Genomic DNA, 22,873 nt, shown 5'->3' with positions numbered 1-22,873 from the left:
ATCCACAGTAATGAACTGCCTGAGAATCCTGGGTGGCCACGCCTGCAGGGTATTGTTACAATGTTGGGGGTAGGAGGTATCCCTTGATAGTGCTATTTATGATTTTTTTAGAGGTATTTGTGTTTGTGTGATTGCTGTGTTTCCTCATCCTTTTCTTAGTGACTTTCTAGACAAAAAGACCTCACAGATGTTTTTTCTGCCACACCAACTGTTTGATTCAACTTAGCTCTCATAAATAGTTGAGTGTGTTTCAGTAACAATGTCAAAACACTGGGCTCTGTGGCAGTTGCAATATACAGGCACCATATTGTCATTCTCTTCTTAGTTCCTTTTGCCAGTTAGTGGCAATTTCTGCCAACACCAAATAAAGTCTAAGTAAGAAGTTTTGGACTAAGGTGACCGTTTGTGAAAGAGGCAACCGTTTTCCTCCTGAGGCCCGTTTCCATTCTGAACCTCGGATTTTTAAAAATTTTCATTAAGTAGGAGGAAGAGAGATCTATACTGGCAAAAATTATTATTGGCCATGGTTACATTTCAGTAACTGGGTATAAACTTAGTCTTGTTATTTTCCTTGAATTGACATATTGGAACGCTTGCATCGTTGTGTACGTTATCATTGTTCCGATTACAGACATCGTTCGGAATTTTCTAATACCAGACCTTCTAAGAGCAGCATTTTGTTTCTTGCTAATATTAGAGGTGCCTGAGTGCTGTCTTCCTTCTATGTCAGAGGCAGTGTGTTTTTTAACTAGAGAGAGAGAAAGCAGTCTTCCGTGTCATGGTTAGGGGATTACTTTCATTAGGCAGATCCCTCTCTATGATAAATCTCCTTGGTGCATTGAACTGTTTAACTTACTTAGGGATGGTGTTTTCTTTTGAGTCCAGTTCTGGGAAAAAGTGATGGCTGTTCCCAGGGTGTTCACTGAGAAATGAAATATGGCTCTAGGGTTTGGTGCTGATGGCTGAGGGAGTAGGGGAAAAAGGGGGAGGTGAGTAGAGCTTTGAAAAATCCATCTCTGCATGTGAGTGCCACGTAGAAATCCACATCAGATGTAAATGCCTTATTGTCACTACTGGTGATACAAAATCTGAGCCATCATATTTCTTGATGGTAACTTGGAATAAAAAACAAAAATTTCTGGGACCACGGTTGCTTATTCTCCCTGCTTGTTTAGCTGAGCGGATTATTCTCTGCTGATGTCATTGAATTTCAGCTAGAACCTGGACCCTCTGGCTGAAATCCAGTGGCATGTGTAGTTAGATTTCTATTTATATGTGATCACACAGATCGTTGCATTAATACTGTAATTAGGAATAGGTCAAACCCTTTACTTCTGTTATGAACAGTACAAAATATTCAGTACCTGTATTTAAATAGATTCTAGATATTTAAGAATGTCAGAATATCATTTATAACAGTGATAGTCAGGCAATGGCTATTTAAAAGTGTTTTATAACATTAATGTAGGATCTGACACTCTCTGTAGGGGAAATCCATAAAATAAGACTTTAATTTTCCTTTTAATTTAGTATCTGGCTTTGAAATGGCTTTCTGTGCATTTACTGTGACTGGCCATGTTAGCACTGATCTAATGCACTGTCCAAAGAAATCTTTATAATGTTTTCTAGGATCTGTGTTATTAAGCTGTATCAGAGGCAGGGTCTGAGGGTTAAGTTAGCGCGTCTTGGTTCACAGTTTTTACTTTGATTTCAAGCTTGTGCTAATCATGTCTCTGACTTCTAATAACTTCCCTGTCCCTTTTCTTTGAAGCCCTTGCAAATCCCAGCTAGACTCTTCCAGATTTCATTAATATAAATAAAAATTGATATTGCTTCATAGATCACATCATATATCAAAAATTAAGGCTCTTTTGAGTTCTAAATATAGTAACTGTTTTGTCAGAGAAAAGCATTTTTACCTATGTTTTAAACGCCTCTTACCTTTCTATTTGAAAAAGATGTATATTTGATTTTGCCATTGCAATGCCATAGAAACCCTGGCAGTTTCTGCAAAACTAACAAATCCTTTTATTTTTTTCCTATCTCTTAACCTGATCTTTAACTCTTACAGACATAATTAAAATCACCAAGGTCTGTTTTTTACCCCAGCCTTCTTTATAAAGTTGACTCCCTTCAGCGAGCAATATACAAACACAAATTTATAAAATTTGTCCTGTATCAGACTGTCTTCTGGTTCAGACGCAGTATTCCCTGTATTGATTATTCACCCCATTTCTTTATGTGTTTATTTTATAATAAGGATTTACTTTATTTCCTTAATAACCAGATCATGAGAATGTAAGAGCATTTCTTTTTTCCTCTGACCTGCATCCCCATCAGCAAATGCTCCTAAAACACATTCCTTCGGAACTATGCATTATCAGATTTTAAAGACTTTTCCATCCATAACTATGCTGTAGAGTAGGGGAAAGTGATTTCCTTCAGGGAAGGGAACAACTTTCTGCCACCCATCATTCCTTCCGGAAGTGTTTACTGCATTCCTAACTTTAGTCCCTTGACTGTGCTTATCAGCTATCTACTGTGTTCCCGTGAATGTGCTAGGGATACTACAGCGAATAAGAAAGTTGTTTTTCTTCACTTCCAAGCTTAAAGTCACCCTAAAAGCTTTTGATAAAGTAATAACTATTTCTTTGTAGTATCCAACTCCATTTAGACAAATTTTACAAATGAAAGTAAACCTCAAGTAGAAATAATGGCAGTTGGTCTAGAAAGCACTGAACCCTGTTTCTGCTCTCCATTTAGAATTTCTAGGCCATAAGTGAAATCACAGCGAGAAAAACAATCTTCACCCGAATCGTAGTGTTGTTCAGCATTCACAGTAGAACAGATGATATAACCAGCGTTTTACATACAAGATGCAGCCTTCTCAGGAGAAAACACATCCCCAGACTCTTCTTTCATTTCTCTCATACCTGTTCTCATTTGCTTTTTCTTCTGTTTCTCTTTTCTAACTGTGCTTGGATTTTTTTTACTGGGTCAATAGCACGAAGATCCATGTTTAAACCCAAAGGATTAATTCAGAAGAACAAGTAATTTCTATGAAAACATTCATTGTCATGTTTTTTTAAACAACAACAAAATTGTAAAAACAAATGAAATGCTCAGTAATAGGGGAATAGCGAAACTAAAATAATAGGAATTTCAGAAAGCTATAACATAGTGATTGGGTACTTTGTTGAAACATGGAAACATGAACTAACATAACAGAGACAGGCAGAATACAAATACTGTGAACATACGTAGTATCAATAATTCCATATATATGTTTGTAAATATGTATATGTATAATATATATAAGGTTATATACATCATATATAACCTTCCATTTCATGTCTAGTATCTATCTATCCATTCATTGACCAAAATCAAGCAGGAATAATGAAGGAATTACATCAAATGTTGGGTTCTTTTTCTTACCAATGTAACTAAAATCTGTAATTAAAAAAAATACTCTAAACTTGAAGGACTATCACCAAAAACAAATGAAGTGTTTAAGGGAAAACAAAATTCTATTTTACTTTTTAAAAGAATCACACTTTTTTCCCCTTCCTGTTCCATTGTATGATGATATTTAATTTTAAAAGAGTATGGTCCTGATTTCTCAGGTGAATAAAATAAAGCTTCTCCAGAAATCCACACTCTGGTTTTGAAGAAACACATTTTTTTTTTTTAAAGAAAAAAATTAGAGTAACTCTACCTTTGATTGGAGGTTAGGCTTCCATCAACCTCAAGCATCTGGAACCAGGAAGTGAGTTTGAAAGAAAATCAAGATAAACATTACAAACAAAAAACTCAAAGAGAGGTAGCAGGGGGAAACCCTTTACAATTAACTCTGGAGAGGGTATGGAGCCATCCTGAGATCCTCAGCAAGCCAACCATGTGGAAAATAAGAAAGCAGTCTAGAAGCAGCATGAAAGCAAGAAGTGCAGAGAGCTGTTGGTGGGAATGTAAATTGATACGGCCACTATGGAGAACAGTATGGAGGTTCCTTAAAAAACTAAAAATAGAATTACCATATGATCCAGCATTCCCACTACTGGGCATATACCCAGAGAAAACCATAATTCAAAAAGACATATGTACCCCAATGTTCATTGCAGCACTATTTACAATAGCCAGGACATGGAAGCAACCTAAATGCCCATCGACAGACAAATGGATAAAGAAGATGTGGTACATATATACAATGGAATATTACTCAGCCATAAAAAGGAACGAAATTGGGTCATTTGTTGAGATGTGGATGGATCTAGAGACTGTCATACAGAGTGAAGTAAGTCAGAAAGAGAAAAACAAATATCGTATATTAATGCATATATGTGGAACCTAGAAAAATGGTACAGATGAACTGGTTTGCAGGGCAGAAATTGAGACACAGATGTAGAGAACAAACGTATGGACACCAAGGGGGGAAAGCCACAGTGGGGTGGGGTGGTGGTGTGATGAATTGGGCTATTGGGATTGACATGTATACACTGATGTGTATAAAATGGATGACTAATAAGAACCTGCTATATAAAAAAATAAATAAAATAAAATTCAAAAATTCAAAAAAAAAAAAAGAAAACAACAACCCACACACACACAGAAAAGAAGTGCAGAGAGGAGGATAAAAAGAAATATAAAAGGCAGACTTGGAGACCTGGAAGGCATGGCAGTTTGGGGTCATCTGTCATGAGGTCATGTAATGCAGGGGCAAAGAGCTCTACTGGGTTTAACACCCCCCCTCAGAAGTAATTGAGTAGCAGCCTATTATTACTAATAATATTCATAATAATGATCCTGTAATAAATCATCGAGAAAATGGTTTCTGTTTAAGAATATATGAATATAAATATGTCATGTTTCAGAAAGATTTCCATCAAAATAGCTTTTTACGTCAATGACTAAACTTCGCTCTCTGGATAATTCAACTATGTGGAATGCCATATTTTTTTTAAAGCCAGATAAAGTGTTATCTTAGCCATCACCTTAGAACATTCTTTCGCTGACCAAGAGGCTGTTCCTTAGACTTTTTGGGTTTTTTTTTTTGGCCGCGCCATGCGGCCTGCGGAATCTTAGTTCCCTGACCAGGGATTGAACCTGGGCCCTCAGCAGTGAGAGCGCGGAGTCCTAACCGCTGGACCGCCAGGGAATTCCCTAGACTTCTTGTTTTAATGCCAATAAATTGATTTTTCCTCTTCCCATAATTTCAGAAAAAAAATAGCTTCTGGCAAATAGTCCCTGGAGTCTGGATCAGTCTTTTGGGGCAAATTTTGTTTTGGATTCCTAGGATATAGTTTTTATTAATTGTGGTTTCTTTTTTAAAGAGAAGAACTTTTAAACTTTTATTAACGAGTAAACTGTTACCGTCTCATTCTGTGATGTTCAAACATTAAACAGCTCCTGCATGGCCTGAAGGTGAGAAGGCCTCTGAAGTTGAAAAGGCAAGTCAGTGTGGTATTTTAGGCATTCTACTGCGTTCTAACTCTGTGCTTAAGAGTCCTAGATTTGGAGTTAGATCACTTGGGTTTAAGTCCTGGCTCTGTTACTTACTAGCCTTATGATGCTGGGCAAGTTTCTAACTTCTCTAATCCTCAGTTTCTACGTCCAAAAAATGGGTCTTATGTAATAGGGCTGCTGGGAAAATCCATTTAAAGCGCTTAGCTTAGTGCCTGCACACAGGCAGCACTCAATAATTAGAAGCTCTTAATATTACTCCCTGATTTGTTTTTACGGCCAGAACATGACTGAATCTTTTCTTAATGACCCAAGGAGACTTTGAAAAGAAAACCAACATCAGCTGAAGGTGTACTGTATGTTCCAGGCTTTTTAGAACTTATGTCAGGACACCCTTAGAGAGTCCTTGGGACACGCAAGTATAGAGAAGTGATTCCTGATTATGAACACCGCTTAGTTTGCTAAAGTGAAGGCACCATGTGGCATTGGAGGCTGTGGACACCTGGAGTAGGTGCCCCGGTGATTTCCGGAAGGTTCAGTATTAAGCTCCAAATAGCGTCTGGGGCCCCGTTTCCTCTCTGTCAGCGTCTCCTTACTTCTAATGCCACGTGGCCTTGTTGCTGCAACTGATTCTCATTCTTCTCCTTTTTTTCCTCCTTTATGCCTTTCTTTCCCCCCTGTTATCTCTCCTGTCACCAGCTCTCCATTTGTAGGCTCTTCAATAAAAAGGTTGGTCTCTGATAGACACTGAAAGCCAGTCGATGTATTTCTTTCCTTTTTTACAACTGACTGGCCCTTCTAGGTGACAGTATAAGTCCTCGAGTTAGGGTCTGTCCCCGGTACCTAGCGTACTGCCTGGGCCAGGGTGGGTATTCAGTAGCAACATGATGAAAAAACCCATGACATGTAATTTTGGAACTTTGTTTACATGTCGCGGAGTGCTCAGAGGTTATATTTTTTACCTCCAAAGAGGTTGTGGGGTATGTGTGTCTAAGTTCCTTTTGAACCTGAGGTTTTCCCAGAGTTCTAAAGGCTCTAAGAAAGCTGGATGCAAGATAAGCAAAATATAGGTGTAGTTATGATTTACATATTGTCATTCAGACAACTGATTGTGACAGCCACCCAACAACCTTTAAAAAAAAAGAATCAACAAACAAATGGATAAACAAAAACAATAAGAAAACCATCCCCAGGGAGCTGTCTAAACAAGAGGCAAAAATTCTCACGGCTCTGGGATCTTTCACGTCAGTATTGGTGGTTTATCAAAAATATACTAAGCTTGCCTAGAACAAGCCGATTAATACCGTCCTGTCATACCCACAGAATTGCAACAAATGGCAAAGTAAAGTTTTTGATGATCTGAGTTGTGAATGTGTCACCCCTGTTACTTCAAATCACTTAATTTTAACAATAAATGAGATATTTGGGGTAGGGGCAGAGTATCGATAAGAATAACAAATTCTTGAGTGAGAAGGGACTTGAAAGCCCATGTGGTCTGACCTAAATAATACAGGAATTCCTTCCATAGAATCCCTGACAGATGGTCATCCACTTGTGTTTTGAATACTTTTTAGTGTCAGGAAATGTGTTATTTCAAGAGGCAGCGTATTTCATTGTTGGACAGTTTTGAAAGTTAGAAAATAATATTTTCATATATCAAGCCAACATTTCTATCCTTCTAACTTCCATCCATGGATCCTAGACTATTTATTAGCTATTCTACAATTGTATTTTAGCATAGGGTGACCAAAAACTGTCAAGTGTTTGTCGAACACCTAAGTGGAGATTTCTTACTGGTTGGTGCTGCCGAAGGTTCCAAGGTGGTCCCTGCCTGTGGGGAACTCAAGACAAACACACACTAAATTAACTGACAAGTGATGATCGGAGAACTGAAGCCTTCCCTTTACTCTCTTGGGTATGGGAGTCTTAAGGAAGTTAAGACAGGAAGTAAGCCTTGAAATACGAGTATGATGTTCCCAGGCAGCAAAGGTGTGAAAACAAGAGGGGTGCATAGGGTTTTAGGCAAATAATGAAGAGACACAGAGAATAGTAATGGAAATTAAGTTAAATAAGAAGGATATGGAGGAATTTGAAAGTTCTGAAGAAGCCTTTAATTAATCAATCACATCACATCTTCCATGACTGTTTTTCAAATCATAAAAGTAAAATAATCCATGCCTGTAATGAAAAGGTAAATAATACAGAAATGTCTTAATTAAAAAGCGAAAAAAAGGACTTATCTCTTTGCTCTCCTGCCCATTCCCTCAGCCTGACCACAGTTTTCACCACTTGGTGTATATTCTAGGACTTGCGAAACTATGGCCCGTGAGCCAAAATGTCCCCACCCCACCTGTTTTTGGGTGGCCCACAGGCTAAGAATGATTTTTACATATTTAAACGGTTGAAAAGCATTCACAAGAAGGATATTTCATGAGATGTGAAAATTGTATGAAATTCAACTGTGTCCACCAATAAAGTATTGAATTTTGTCAATAAGAAGTTTGTGGGAATTTTTCTCTCTCGTCATGTATCTACATAAGAGCCTCGATTTTGCCTTTTGGTCCGCCAAACCTAAACTGTTTACTAAGTGGCCCTTTGTTGGCCCTGGTCTATGCTTTCAAAAAAATTTTTATAGATATACACACACATGCATGTTTATGGTGTTCTATTTTGTTTATAAAAGTGGAAATGTAGGAGCCATTTACAGCAAATCTCTTTAGATCTGAAACAATTAAATAAATAAGAACCACTGTTGGTTGTGAGGGCAAAGGGCAGACAGTGTCTCGAAGCTACATGGCCCAGAGGAGAAACCCAAGGATCCAGGATCCGGGAGTGTGGTCCCTGCAGTGATACAGGTGTAAAGTGATGTGCTCCCAACCTGGGTTACCTGAATTCAGATGGGAATGGGAGCCAGATGTGAGATGTTCCAGAAGAATAGTCCAAGGGGCAAGTCACTGAAGGAGACGAGGTGGGGAGCAGTCAAAGGTGCCCCCACCTCCAGGTCAGTGCTGTGGAAGATGTGAAGAATGTTGTTGAAGGGGACTTTTTGGAGAGGCAAGCATCAGACTTGCTGACTCGGAAGCGGTCCATCCAACTCTAACCAGGGGCACTGGTTGTTGGTGCCGACAGCTCACGTTACCGTCTGAAGAATGTGTAACCCCTCAAAACTGTGCGATTGCATCTTGCACGATTGATTTGAAAAGATACAACTTTCACATTTTGAATGAGGGGAGTTCTCGGTGCCTGTTTTATAGCTATTCGTATACAACTCGTAAGTGATGTCCATTAGGTTAATGCTGGATGTTTGGGTTCGTGTTAAAACAGCGTCTGGAAAAGAATCATGGGGACAGATGGACCACCATTTACTTCCCTATTATGGGGAAATAGTTTTACGTTTAAGAATATTTTGAGGGAAGGAGCCTCTCGTTATAGAAAAGTATGTGAGATTTTTGAGGGGCATTTGTGGATGCCATTTCTACCACCCTTACCCCACTGACCAGATTTCTGCACATAGGGTTGTGTGATTTGTGGCATAGTTGTAGGTAGAGCTTTACTGCGCACACACAATATGGGTTTGTGTTCCAGGTATGTTCTGTCGGTGTGAACTTCTGTGAAAAAGAATGAAAGTTTCCCTGTTGTGCTATAATTAGACCATGTAGCCGGATGCCCCATAGCAGCTCCACCTTGTGGATTGTATCTTAGTGGTGAGTCCCTACAACTACTTTTCAGAGTATCCTCACTTAATACTCATTTTAATGTTAAAATGCTAGACAGTTAGGTAGTTAGAGGTGGGTAAATTTAGCCTTTCATTTGACATATGTGTGAACCATTTCTGGGTTTTTTTGTAGGTTTTACTCAACCTTAACCCATTTGGTGAAAGCACCTGATAAATGACATCACAAAATAAGAAACGTTAAGGAGAATGTAAATAGAACGACATCTCAACTCCGAGACAGTAGCAGAAATTTAACACACAGGGATGAGGTATCCATAAGTGTATGAGGTAGACCTCACTGTGATTCAGAGACTGGCCTGGTTCTAGTGGCCCAAAGGCTAGGCCCTGAGCTTGAAATCAGGAAGCCTGTTCTGATTTCAGCACCTCCACTGGCTCGCTCTGTGACCTTGGGTAAGCTGCAAGACTCCTCTGTTTCCCAGTTGGGAAATGAGAGTATCACAACTTAACATTCCAAGTGGGAAGTTGGGAATAAAAAGCAGAATATTTGCAAGCACTTTTGAGCATCCTTAAAGATGAGTGACGTTTGAATTTTCAGCATTGCTAGTGTTCTGTTCAATGTGTACCTATCTTGGTGAAGACTCATTAGATATTTTTTGCCAAAAATGAATCAAGCTCTACCTCCTGACCCATTACTTTTATCATCCTGGCACCTTTAATATGGCTTTAAACTTAGTGCCTATTTTGGGAGAAATCATGGATTCTGTTAGCGACATTGTTTCTTGTCCTTATTCTAAGACTTGTGGATATTTTTGTCATTAACATGGCATTTTTGCTATGCTTTCAGAAAAGTATAACTTTAACTTTCATAATGACATGGATTTTCTTTTTTCAACGGGAGGGAATTTCTGGGATCTGACTAAACACATAGAGTAAAAGAAATGTGGATTGATTAACATGCTGTTATATAAACTATGGAAGTGGAGTTTCTAAATATCTCCATTGTACTAGCCCTTCACTGTCATATTTTTCCCTGCAGAGTACCATTCTGTGGATACTGGAAACTTCCGTGGAAGTTTAATCAGGATAATTAAATCAGGATAATTTAATCAGGTGTCAAAGAGGATTGTTGATAAAAGTGATTTCACCTTAGTAGTGATTCTGAACGGGGTGTGGGCTCTTACGAAACTATGTTTTCTCTCCCTCGTGTGTAGAATCACTGCCAGACGGAGTCAGTTTATATTCAATACATGGGAGTTTTTGTACCCCATGTACCCCAGGACCCCTGGCCCCTGAGGAGGTCCTGAGTTACAGGTGATGAGGCTGGCCCAACAGTCAGAGGCTAAAAGTGTCCTCAGTCAGCTGTTAGTAGAGAGAAATGTATTCAGTGGAGCCCACACCAGTGGAGCAAATTTGAGAACCTGGTAGATGATACCAGATTGTATAGCTGCGCCCCGAGCAGTAGGTGTCACTGTAGTCAGTGGCTTTTACTGCTCAGCGTTGAAGGGGTTAATTGGGTCTGGTTTATTTGGGCAGATAGAGGTCCATCTGTGCCCTCCGGGCTGCCTGTCTTTGTCTCTAGGGCCCCAGTTGATACCAATGAAAGGCTCCAGTCCACGCTGAAAGGCACCCTTTTTCTCTAAGAAGGGAAGAAAGATACTCTCCCATCTATACAGTCTGAGACTAGGCTGTTTGATGTGATGGGGTGGGTTGAGTTGAGGTGGGGAAATAGGTGAGATAATCCTTCTAAAGTCTGGTGGGGGACCTGGGATGGAGGGGAAGGGAAAATTCTATTAAGAGAAATGAAAGGAGATGGACTGGCGGAATACATTTCCTTGTTGTTATTGGCCCCGGGCCCTGTTATATTCAGGCGGTGTGAGCTATCAGAACTTCTGTCGGCATCCTTCTCAGAAATTAAAACATCTCTCTCCCGCAGAGATGTACTTCTCTTTTGCCACTTTCTACTCCAGAAAGTTAATTCTCAAACGCTAAAATGGAACTTAGGATTTAGAAACAGCTACTGTGTTGACTAACTAAAAAAAAAAAAAAGAAATCCTATCCTGGGATTACACAGCCAACTGCTTTTTCAAGTACACCCAATTTTACTTTTCCTTTTCTAGTAGCACCCTGGTTTGAAAACAAAATAAAACGGAGTAAACCCACTGGACAGTTTCAGATTCCTCTTCTCTCTTATTTTTTTTTTGCCTAGAGAACCCATCTCTCTCCCCACGCACCACCCAGGCAGCACGGGGTCGTCTGTCCTTTAAACAAACAAAAAAAATACATGAAGGCTTTCTGTATATGGTTTATACCCAGATACTCATTAAAAATAGCTCCTGTCCAGTCTCCGCTCTTCCTCCCCTAGCCTGCTGGTTTGGCTGTAGTTAACACCCTGATTCAGCCCTGCTCTCGGCGGTACAATACGTGAAGCTCAGACTGCCCCCCGCCCCCCCCACCCCGGCAACCCCGGCCCCGCCCCGCCCCGCCCCGCCCCGCTTCGGTCTCCCTCGGAGCGAGTGGCGCGTTTTGAGCCATCCGCACCCTCGCCAGAGCCAGGTGGCGTCGCTTCCTGCCTTCCCTGCTCGTTGTTGCTAAGTGAGAGGCACCAGATCACACATAAAGCTGAACCAATCGCATCCTGACCCCCATAGGCTGGTAAAAGCCGAAGAAAAGAGACTCCCACCGCGTTGTCTGTGGCCGGTGGGTCCTCCTCCCCCTCCCTCTCCCCTCCCACCTTTTCTTTTCCAACAGGAAGGGGAGGCGGGGAGGGAGCCGGCAGAAGGAAGAGCGAAGAAAGAGGGTGGGGGAGGTGAAGCCTCGTATGCCTCGCTGTACTTGAGATAAATGCCATTTTTTCTTTGTGAAGAAAAGGAATGGGCGCTTCTCTTGAGCAGTCACAGGCGGGCAGATGTGCTGCTTTCTGCCCCCAAACTGCTCAAACTGCTCTGAATAAGACGTCTGTCGATCTGCACATCTGCTTTGCTTTCTTCCCTCTCTCTCTCTTTCTCCTTCTCTCTCCATAGCTACGAATCTTTTCATCCCCCCAGTTTTGCAGATCTTGGCACCCTCTGTTAATTCTTCCTCTTCACCTCTCCATTTCCTTTCTGTCTCACAGTATTCTCCCAGTCCAGAAAGCCTTTCCTTGAATGTACAAGTTAGCGGAAGATATTTTGTATCTTGTCCTGTGGAGGAAGTCATCAGGTTATCCTAGGGAACGAGCAAGAGAGGAGGAATATTTATAAAGGCAATTAAAAAAAAAATCCCCTGTTAAGAATGTCATTGTCTTTGGCAAGGTCTGTGCAAGCACAAAGTGAAATGAAAGGCGGTTCTTAACTGGATAAGTGCCAGTGTAGACAGCCAGTGGTATAGTTGCGATTACACAGAGAAAATGACCTTTCTCCTATAATTAGCGGGATATTTTGGGCAGCATCAGACCCAAGTTACCTGGGTGATTACGGCTTTGTAGGTCTGACCTTAGAACAAAACATTCCACTTAAGTTCTCCACGGAAAATGTTTGCTATCTTTGGCCATAAAAGTAGCAAAGACATCCACTGCGTTTGCAACCAGGTGAAGTCCAATTACAGGGAGGCTTTCTTTGGTTCTGTGTCTAATAGATTCCCAATAAATTTCTTCTGACCTTTTGGAGGTGGCTTATTATTTGGGCGCTCATGTGCCTTTGGAAAAAATAACCTGTGTTTATTTCTCAGTCAAGAGAGTTGTGGTTTCCTGTAACCTATTCTTGGATTTGCTGTGTTTTGGTGGGATATCAAAAGGACGCTACTCGTGGTTAAACTGTCCGTTTCCCTCAAGAAATGTTCCTTTCATGCTTGAAATACTATCGTACTCCTGGGCCAGAAGTCCAGTCTACTTACTCAGTATCATACAGAAAAGTGATCATATTCTCCCACTCCACCTGCTGTTTTCCAGCCTTTAGACTAATTTTTGTCTCTCTTTCTTTCTTTTTTTTTTTTTTGAACCAAAGCTAAAATGGTTTCATAAAGGGAAGCATGGGGGATCAGATTAACCAAAAGGGAATTACCAGTGAAAAACCTTCGCAGATGCTGAGTACCTGGAATGTTTTTCTTTTTAAGAGTTTATCTTTCTCTTATTATCATGAGGTAAAAACTAGGCAGTACAGTTCTCACATATACCATTTAAAGCTACAATTCTTAGATAATCTACAGACATCATTTCACTCACTTTCAGTCTCTTCCAGGTTAAATCAGAACTATTTACAGGTAGGCCACTGCTCAGATCTGAGTGATACCTTCATCTTCTGCTGTGCCCATTTTTGGAAGGGAGACACAATGACAAAATAAAACTCCGAAAGTGGGCAAAGAAGTGAAAAGGAGTGGGGGGGACTGGCCAGCTCGCCCTGTAGAACTGCCTTGCCCCTCAGTCGGTCAGTGGGTTAGTACCGTTAGCAGTTATTCATTTACCACTCGCCTATTTTATGTTCAGTCCTGTGCTGAAAGTTTTGAGCTGGAAACACAGTGCAAGCCGGGTCCACCTTGGTACCTTCTTCACTGGGTTGCAGCCCTCTCGGTTTTATCACCTTCATTGTTCAGACACAGGCGCCATGCTTCAGCCACGTCAACCTGCCAGGACCAGCTCTGCCTGCTGAAGGAAGAGAATGAGTTGATCATTCTCTTCCTTCAAACCCCTGGATCCTGCCTACCTCTGCTGCCCTGAATTCCCTGACTCAGCTATTCAAGCACAAATCCCTCTAAGCCCCTCAGCACTCTCTCCCCAGATTTGCACTTGTCTAACGAACTTCCTAGACATTAGTTCTGACTTCTCTGCCCTGGATACCTTTCTAGATAATGTCCTCTGTTTTCTCTCCTCTGTGCCTTTGCTTAAACTGGGCCTTCCTTCCAGATGGCTTCTCTTCCTCCAGTCTCTCCCTGTGGCAATCTGGCCCCCCAAAGCATATCTCAGATACGGTTTCCTCGGTGAACGTTTTCTCTCAGTCTCTCCCACTCAGACTGCATCTTCCAGTCTTCTGAACACCACAGCCTCTTTCTTTAGAAGCTCTCCACAATCTGCTTTGAGTTGTATTTGTTGTATCCTTGGTGGTGCTAAGGGCAGCTCAGAGGAGGGCATTTGACACTACAATATTCCCCATCAACCTCCCTGCAAAGCCACTTCAAATAAATATATAATTACATACCGACTGCGCTTGCTATGCAAACACAGCTTCAAGATAGTCTCCCAAGTGCCCTTTGCATCCCAATTGCTAACCCTAAATTCCTCCTTTATAGAAATTCTGAAACTGTACCCTCCCCACTTTATTTTAAGCTTCTCGGGACCGCAGCTGTGTCTCCATATTTCCCGAAGCATGTAACGCAAGTGCCTGGCACCCAGAAGGCACTGGAAATACCCACTGAATGATCACGTCATAAAGCCCAGGAGACCTTAAAGATTAGGTCTGTAACTCTTCAGGTTTTCAAATTATATGTGTAGAGAAGGATGGAATTTTATGTAAATATTTTAATCAGATCATGAGACAGCAAAGGTCCGTGAAATATTATCATATTTATCCATCAAGAGAGGGTAGGTGATGATACAGTAACAAACAGCCCCCAAAATCTTAGTGGTTCGAAGCAACAAAACTCTCATTCTTGCTCATGTTTATTGTGGGTCGGCCGGGAGGAAGAGGGACTCTGCTTATCGTCATCACTCAGGGACCCATGCTTGATGAAACTAGCTGCTATCTCACACCCGTGGCTGAGCCAGAGGAAAGAGAGCTCTCGGGAGGGTCTAACGTCAGCAATTTAATGTTCCAGCCCAGAAATGGTACCTGGCACTCTGCTCCCAGTTTATTCATCAGAACTGGTCACACGATCCCGTCTGACCACAGGAGGGCCAGGAAGTGCAGTTCTGCTGTGTGCCTGGAAGATAGCAAGTTAGAAATATTCGGAAAATAGCATAAAATAACTCCCACATTTTATTATTCACTCAGAGGCTTTTAGAGGAAGTTTCTATTTAATATTGAGCTTGGAAGTGTAGAGCATATTCACATAATTCCTCTCCCTTTACATACCGTCTTCTTTCCCTCACCCACCAAGACAGATTGCTTTGCTTGACTCTAGAAGGCTTGGCCACAGCAATTAAGGGATAAGTGGTTCTGTTTTCTCGAAGTATAAAGTGAAGAACTTGCCCATTGTTTATACCTCTTCAACTACTCTCACCAATACTTCAGAGGCTCTTATGATGGGTAAATTATGCTCTAGACACCTATCCAAGGACTGCCCCCCAGGTTCACTTAGAGTGTTGTCAGGATCATAGAAAATCAGTACGAGTTTTTATAAATTTATTCCAAGAGATTAGAGAGTATACACATATTACATACTGGCTGCATTATATTTCATAGTAAAAAAGTTGGAAACAGCCTAAATGTCCAACGATAGCGGATTAACTATGTTAATTATGGTATATGTAGAAAATGGAGCATGTGTCGCCATTCAAATTATATTTTAGACGAATATTTAATGAGATTGGGAAAATGTTCACAATATATTGATTGCTAAATTTTTTAAAAGCAGGCACTAGAACAGAACAAAGAGCAGATTCTGCTTTTTAAAAATGCATGTAACTGGAAAGAAAAATACGAATATAAAAATGCATTATAACTGGAAAGAAGAATGTGAATGTGACCAGGGCTCATCTTTTTGTGGTAATATTATGAGTGGTTTTTGTGCTTTCCCCCTTGCTTTTCTTTTCTTAAGTAAGCAGGAATGACTTGTATAGCGTATAAGGAGGTAATGTAAATATCTCTGGCGTCTGAATGTGTTAATTTCAAGTAGCATACCTGGTGTTCGTTCTTTTATGTGAATAAGAGGCACACAAATGACTCTCGTGCATGGTGGAACGAAGCTGGTGCCAAGGCAGAGGTGCAGAAGCAGTGTTCCCGTGAATCAGGAGACAGCTCGACGTCAGTTCACACTTGTCCGGGCGTAGGCATGTTACCATTTCTTGCCCTTTCTTTTGCTGAGGCGCTGTATAGATCTTTCGTGGCATTTTGACTTGACATTTCACAGCTGTTGCAAATCCACTAAGCAGGGACATGCCACTGGCACTCTGAGGCCGCTGGTAGCACAGGGGTTTGTCAAGAGATGCTAAATTTGCTGAGATAGTGAAAAACTGGCATGTATTTATTTTGGGTTGATACAAGCTCCTGTGAAATAGGGGCCCATTCTGGAAGAACTTGTAACACTCATTCATCCTGTGTTGTTCACCGAGCTCTAATGCTACAGCTGTCATCCACTCTCAACGAACGACTGTCATATTGTCAATCCACAATAATACGGGACAATTTTCACTCCCCATGTTGAAGTATCGTCATTGTAATATAATTCAGTTCATATTAACAGTGCTTTGATGACAATTCCTTTCCACTCCACCCTTTTAGTCCTCCCTCTCTCCTTTTCTTAACCAGAAGGAAATGTATTTTGACAGTATCTCCAGTGTAAACAGTTTTCTGCTTTTAAAACATTTTGGGCCCATAGCCCTCATTGAAACTTCAGAGAACAACTTCAGAGAACACACCAATCTTTTTTTTTTCTTATAGAACTATCTGGGGATTAGGTAGTGCCTTACCCACAAGAACTAAAAGTATTGGGTTGGCCAATATGTTCGTTCGGGTTTTTCTGTAACCTCTTACGGAAAAACCCGAATGACCTTTTGGGCCAACCCAATATTTTTACCTGTTTGTCTTATTTATTCTTAAGACATCCCCCTGGAAAAAGAACATGTATTATGATTCTCTTTTTATAAGGGAGCATAATTAGGACTCAGCCATCTTCACTTTAGGGTTTACAATCTGTTCATTTGAAAAGGCTGCTTATTTTTCCAAGTATTAACAGTGATGTCAGGAACTGCTTACATGGTGGAATTAACTACCCTAATGAATTTATATTCACTGATTTTCCCTGCAGGGGAAATTGGTTCTATGTGTGAGTCTTCACCAATTTTCAAGGTACTTTCCTGTCACAATAGACTATTTTAAACTGATTGAGAGTGTTGTCTTTGTTAGAATTTCCCAACAGCTGAATCTAGGTGGGCACAGTTGATATGATTAAAATATATGGTGCATACTTGTGAAGCTGTTCCAGCTACAATGCTGCAATTTTAAAAGAAAAAAAAAATCATTGTGACTGTTGGACGTTTTCACTTTTCTCAGTTTTTAATTCTTCACTCATCCAAATACTTGCCCAAAAACATGTGGCAGAGTGTGGGGAGAGGGAGAGAGTTTGGGGAAGGGAAGGAAGTTGGATGTCAAAAACCACCAGAAATTTTTGTAAGGTCACGAATCCCCCAGATGACTGCTTGGAAAATGTTACAGTATTGCCTTCTGGGGGCCTCTTCCTCCGCATTCTTATAAGCTAAAAATCAGGGCTTTTGAAACAGCACATTTCTCAAAGGTAGGGAAACAAAATCGAAGCTGGGTGAGGAAAAGCATGCTGTTTGGGATCTGAGAGTGGAACAGAACTTGAGGTAAATGAGTCTAGAAATGTCTCCTATTCTGCCTCCATAAATGAAGACTCGAGAAATAAAGGGAAGAAGGGCGAGAAGCAGAGGGGAAGGGGAAAATACATTGTAAAACATGCATGTCATGTTCAAATTGTCATACGCTTAGTGCTGTGGCACATCTTGGGACAGTCCTGATGAATTTGAAGACTTTATCTCTTTGGCCCCATAGGGGAGACCTGCTTTATGAGCCTCTCAGGTCTTTACGCCGCAAGCGGAGACACCTCAGGGCTGTGAGGTGCACGACTGTTACTCAACAGCTTGGAACAGGAAGTGGAGATCCTGCCACTAACTGAAACTTCAAACTTCATGTAAAGTGTGTGCCCACTTGGAACGTTGCCAGGGCACCAGGACCCATCTCTCTCCTCCAGCAGGAAGTGCCGTGGGCCCCAGAGGAAGCCCCGCAGTCACTCTTGCTTACAGCACTGCCTTGTTGCAGGGTCCCGATGTGACAGGGTCAGACAAAGGAGACATCAGCCTTACTTCTGACTCTGCCCCTTTGAAAAGGGAGGACCAGGTTGGGATGAGGGTGCGGTGCGGATAGGGGTGTGCGTGAGGCATGGTTTTGGTGACCCACGTTTATAAGGCAATTCTTTGTGGTAGGGACAAGCTCTGCCAGCAGCCTTTAAAGCCACAGTTTAGAAACAATCAGCATAACTTTTGCATTCATTCATTCATTCACTCACTCACTCAATCCCTAATGAAATGGTTAAGAGTGCTGGGTCTGTAGTCAGACAGCTGGGTTTGACTCCCCAGCTCTGCCATTTCCCAGCTGTGTGATTTGGGTACACTCCTTATGTTTTACTAGTAAAGTGTGGATAATAATAGTTCCCACTTCCCCAGAGCTTTGTGAGGATTCAGTGAGTTAATATGTGCTCCGAACAGCACCTTACGCTTAGTAAGACCTTAGTAAAGGTTAACTGTTTTATTCTATCTCATGAACGAGAGATGGCTACCCACCTAGTCACACTAGGATCTCCTCTCATGAAATACCTTCTCTGGATGATGGAATTGCAACATCCCCTTTAAATCCTAGTTTGGTTTCTCTTTGCATTTCTCCTTGTCTGAATCATTAAAAAAAAAAAGTTCTCCCATCTTAAACAGTGCTGGAGGTGAGATCACGCCTTCGATTGTTTGTTGGGGGGAACGGGGGGGGATGGAATTAATTCTCTTTCCCCAGTTTTGAGTAGTTATGCTTCTGCCTTGCTCCCTCTTCTCCTCTTCTATTTCTTCTATTCTCCTTCTTCCTGCCTTTCTTTGTCATCGTTCTACCTCTGCCCTACTCCACAGAGCCTGGGCTAGCGAAGGTGTAGTATCCAGTGGTAGGTGTATACCACGCTCATTCATAGTTGGTGCTTCAGGACTTTCTCCCAAAACAGTGTAATTTGCCTCTCTAAAGTTAAGATAGCTCAATATGCATCTCTATAGAAATGCTTGCATATTATTGGACGTTAAACAACTCTTATCTAAAGAAAATAAAGTCTTATTTTAAATGTCAGGAATATGAAAGTTTAAAATATATTCATGGTGTGTCATACAACACAATGATTCCATGAAAGTTTCATAGAATGCATTTCACAGACAAGCAGAATGGATCCAGCACTTGGCTAAATAGTAAGTGTAGTTCTGTTCTCTCGGGACTTGAGTTGAATTAAACGTATTAGCTCAGATTGTCATAAAGTCTCCAGAATGGAAGGAGGGTAATATTTTATGTTTATGTAATACTGGAAAAAGACTATTATTATGCGTAATATATATATTTGAATCCTATTTAAATCAGTAACAGGTTCATTCCTGGCACTGATTCCCATACTTTGGCAAGATGAGGTCAGCATGAAAGACATAAATATGGCAATTACTCTGTGTGTAATTTAACATTTGCATTTTTCACAAAATTAGGATGTCCTTTTGTTAAGCACTTTACCCTGTGTATTGTTGAATTTTTCTTTTTTTATTTTTTGAGGTGGTGTGCGTTGGAGTTTCTAATTTCTGTTTAACATCATGTTAGATGTAATGTGGTACCCAAGGGTTAGAGGAAGGAGGGATGGACACATTAGTGGATGGCAACTGTATCAACCTTGTATGGGAGAGAGAGGGTCGCATTAATTGTGCACATTCATCGTTTTCTGCCTAGAGATGGAGTCCCTTTGTGAATTCTACATAGTGGTTGAGAACCACACGAGCACCTTGCTCCTGGGAGTTTTGACAAGTTTTGAGAGGCATCTCCTAAGTTCAAGATACATTTCTTTGTCTCCTATCCAAATATGAGTTCATTCATTCAGATGATTGGAGACGCCCTCAACACTGTGATGGAGCAGAAGTGAGAATGAGAAGGCATCCCTGTCTCCTCCCCTTTTGCTCTCCCTCTTTCCCTCCCTCCCTCCCGTCTCCCTTCCTCTCCCTCTCCCTCTGTTCTTCTCACGTGAGACTCAGTATTCACACTACATAAAGGGAAAGAGCCGGAAGTCAGGCAGCATCCCTCCCTTCTTCCTTTTCTACACTGAATGTTCAGTTCTCAAGCGCCTTGTGGTCTCACGCGTGTGTCCGCCTGTGTCTCCCTGTGCTCCCTTTCCTGCGTCCTCTTGTTTAGCTTCTGTGAGTGTTTGAGTGTGTTTGTCTCCCTGCCCCAGCAGTGGCAGAGGAGCTTGGCTCTGCTCTCATGTGTGTCTTCTTTTTCTTTGCGGGGGGATGGTTGCTAGAGGTGATAGAGGAGTATATTTGCTCTTAAAAGATAAAAGAGCAAAGTCTCAGAGGCATTTTCTGCCAGTGCGTTAGCACTCCGTATCAGAGTAGCTCTTGTTGTTTGGTGCGTGTGACACAGGGACAATGCACTGAAGGGGCCCTTTTGTCAAGTTCTTGCCTGACCTTGAGTTCAGGAAGCACTCCTGGGGAGTAGGACATTCAGAACTGGAATGAGTGGGGGAGTCATACAAGTAAACCAGCAGTGACAGGACAAGGGGCCAATGGGAGGAACAGGTGAGGGAAGCCTTATGGAAGAGGTGACATCACCTGGATCTGTAGCATGTGGAGACTCCAAGAATGGGGATGTTTCTGACCAAGGTGTGTTGGGCTCTCAGACCACTCGAGCTGAGTGGCCAAGCGAAGGCACCTGAAACGGGGCCCCTTGGCTGGTGGGCTGCAGGAGTGAGTGGGCACACAGATTTCCCCCTCCTGTGTCCAGGTGACCCTACTGGGGAGCCTTCCAGCAGGCAGGTAGGATGCTATGGCATCATCATCCAAAGCTTCAATGATGCTTTCACAGGTAACTGTCTCTACCACACCAGCCTCACCTTGGCCTCTCCCTTTGAAACTTAACTCTTCTTTCCGTTATTCCCTCAGGGCTCATCCTAAGGAAAGTTATGGAATTTGTTTACTTCGCCCTAACTTACCACCGCGTTATTCCTGTCCACACAGATGTAGCCCTGCCATTGTAGCTGTCATCGCAAGAGCCCCTTCCGAATAACAGCTGAGCTTGCACATGTCAGCTCCTGTCCTTTGTGTTTTGTGTAGACTAATTCCTTTAATCCTGATAACAACCCTGAGGGGTAGGTATTATTATTATCCCCATTTTATGGACGGCAAAACTGAGATACAAGGAGTGCAGTGTTTGCTGGAGGCCGCACATCTAGTCAGTGGCGGAACTGGCATTATGGACTCAGATTGTACGGCTTAGAAGTCATTGCTCTAAATACAGACAGCGCTTCCTCAAGACACCATATGCAGTCATTGTGCTTCCCCTAGGAAGTCTGGGAAATAAGATGCAAGATCCTTGCCCTGAGAAGAGACAAAAGACGCATTTAAAAATACCAGTGTTGTCTGGGGTAGGACATCCTACGACACTGGGGAGGATGTTTGTTGGTGGTGGTGGTGTCTTTACCTAGGTGCGCTCTACCAGGATCACCCAGATGGAATGGGGAAGACAGCAAGGAGGACACACCTGCACCTCTGTACGACCTGGGGGAGGGTCGGCTAAAATTAAAAAAAAAAAAATCAGAAGCCTTGTGTAGGCTGTGTTGCCTTTGGTCTCTTTGTTTTCAACAGCTTTAAATTTTTTACTTCGAGTAATGAGAGGTGCACCTCTGCCAGCCAGCTGTGTGACCTTGGATGAGTCATTTTGTTCCCTGCCTTATCTGTAAAATGAAGGAGCTGGGTCAAATTATCTTCAAGGTTGCTTCCAGCTCTGAAGTCTTCTGGTTCTGTGTTTTTTGTGTTTTTGTGTAGAGCACTCATGACACTGAAAACGTCTAGCGCTTCCGATTGCATCGCTCTCTGATTTTCTTCTTCCCCCATGTAGAAATTCTGAAGCAGCCTGTGATCTTTATTAATCACACAGAGACTGTCCTCTTCTCAGACTCGAGTGGAATGGCTAAGGTGCCCTCTGCAGAAGATATCGTGGCTAATGTTCTCATTACTGACTAATTGGCTAAAGAGACTTCTCTCACATTGCATTTAGCCTGATTGATAGTTTTCTATCACCTGATGGGTAGAATGGACAGCCAAACCAATTATGCCTGCAAAGAGAGTCCCATACAGCAGAGCAACACCGCCTGAGACAAAAGGCCCTTATAGATGATGTCTAGTCGGGGTGCCTGCCAAGAGTTTGTTAGAGGAAATGGTTTTCCGAAAAGTACAGTTTGACATGCCTTGAAATACATGTGCCTTGGGTCACCCCTAAGCTCACTGGGCCTCGTCTTACTGAAGGAGGAGGGTACGTTTCTGGTTATGTTTCAAACCTGGATAGCTGGGATACCTAGTTAGCTTTGTGCGGAGTGAAACAGAGATGCCAGTTTGTTCAGAACTGAAGCTGCAGAACTGAAGCCCTCCCACAAGTCATGCCACACGGAGACGCGCTCTTCCTCAGATGCAATCTTGTAGACGTAGGGCATTACTCAGATTCCTTTTTGGATTCATTTTCTTTTTATGTTGCTTAGGCTGTTGAGAGGAAATAATATTGAGGTCACTTGCTTAGTCATTTCAATCGAGGCCGTTTCTTTTTAGCTAATGCATTAATTTATTGAAATCTCTGTTTAAAGTGCAAACTTGTTTTAGAGTGGAAAGATCCTCACGTGGTAAGGATTCACGTGAAAATCTAAGTCAGGGAACTTCTCATTCACGTGAAAATCTAAGTCAGGGAACTTCTCATTCACGTCTTAGTCTTTTTTTTTTTTTTTTTTTAAAGCAGAGGGTCAGAAGGCATTTATAGTGCTTCA

At 41.7% G+C, this 22,873-nt stretch overlaps 1 protein-coding gene across 2 annotated transcripts in view; it reads left to right on the top strand.

Moving 5' to 3' along the window:
* Positions 1–22,873, top strand: part of MAML3 (mastermind like transcriptional coactivator 3) — a 417,508-nt gene that overhangs the window by 87,191 nt on the left and 307,444 nt on the right. The window lies entirely within an intron of this gene.

This window comes from Balaenoptera musculus, chromosome 5 (genome assembly GCF_009873245.2).
Source record: "Balaenoptera musculus isolate JJ_BM4_2016_0621 chromosome 5, mBalMus1.pri.v3, whole genome shotgun sequence".
Taxonomy (NCBI): Eukaryota; Metazoa; Chordata; class Mammalia; order Artiodactyla; family Balaenopteridae; genus Balaenoptera; species Balaenoptera musculus.
This window is presented reverse-complemented; position numbering and strand designations above follow the sequence as displayed.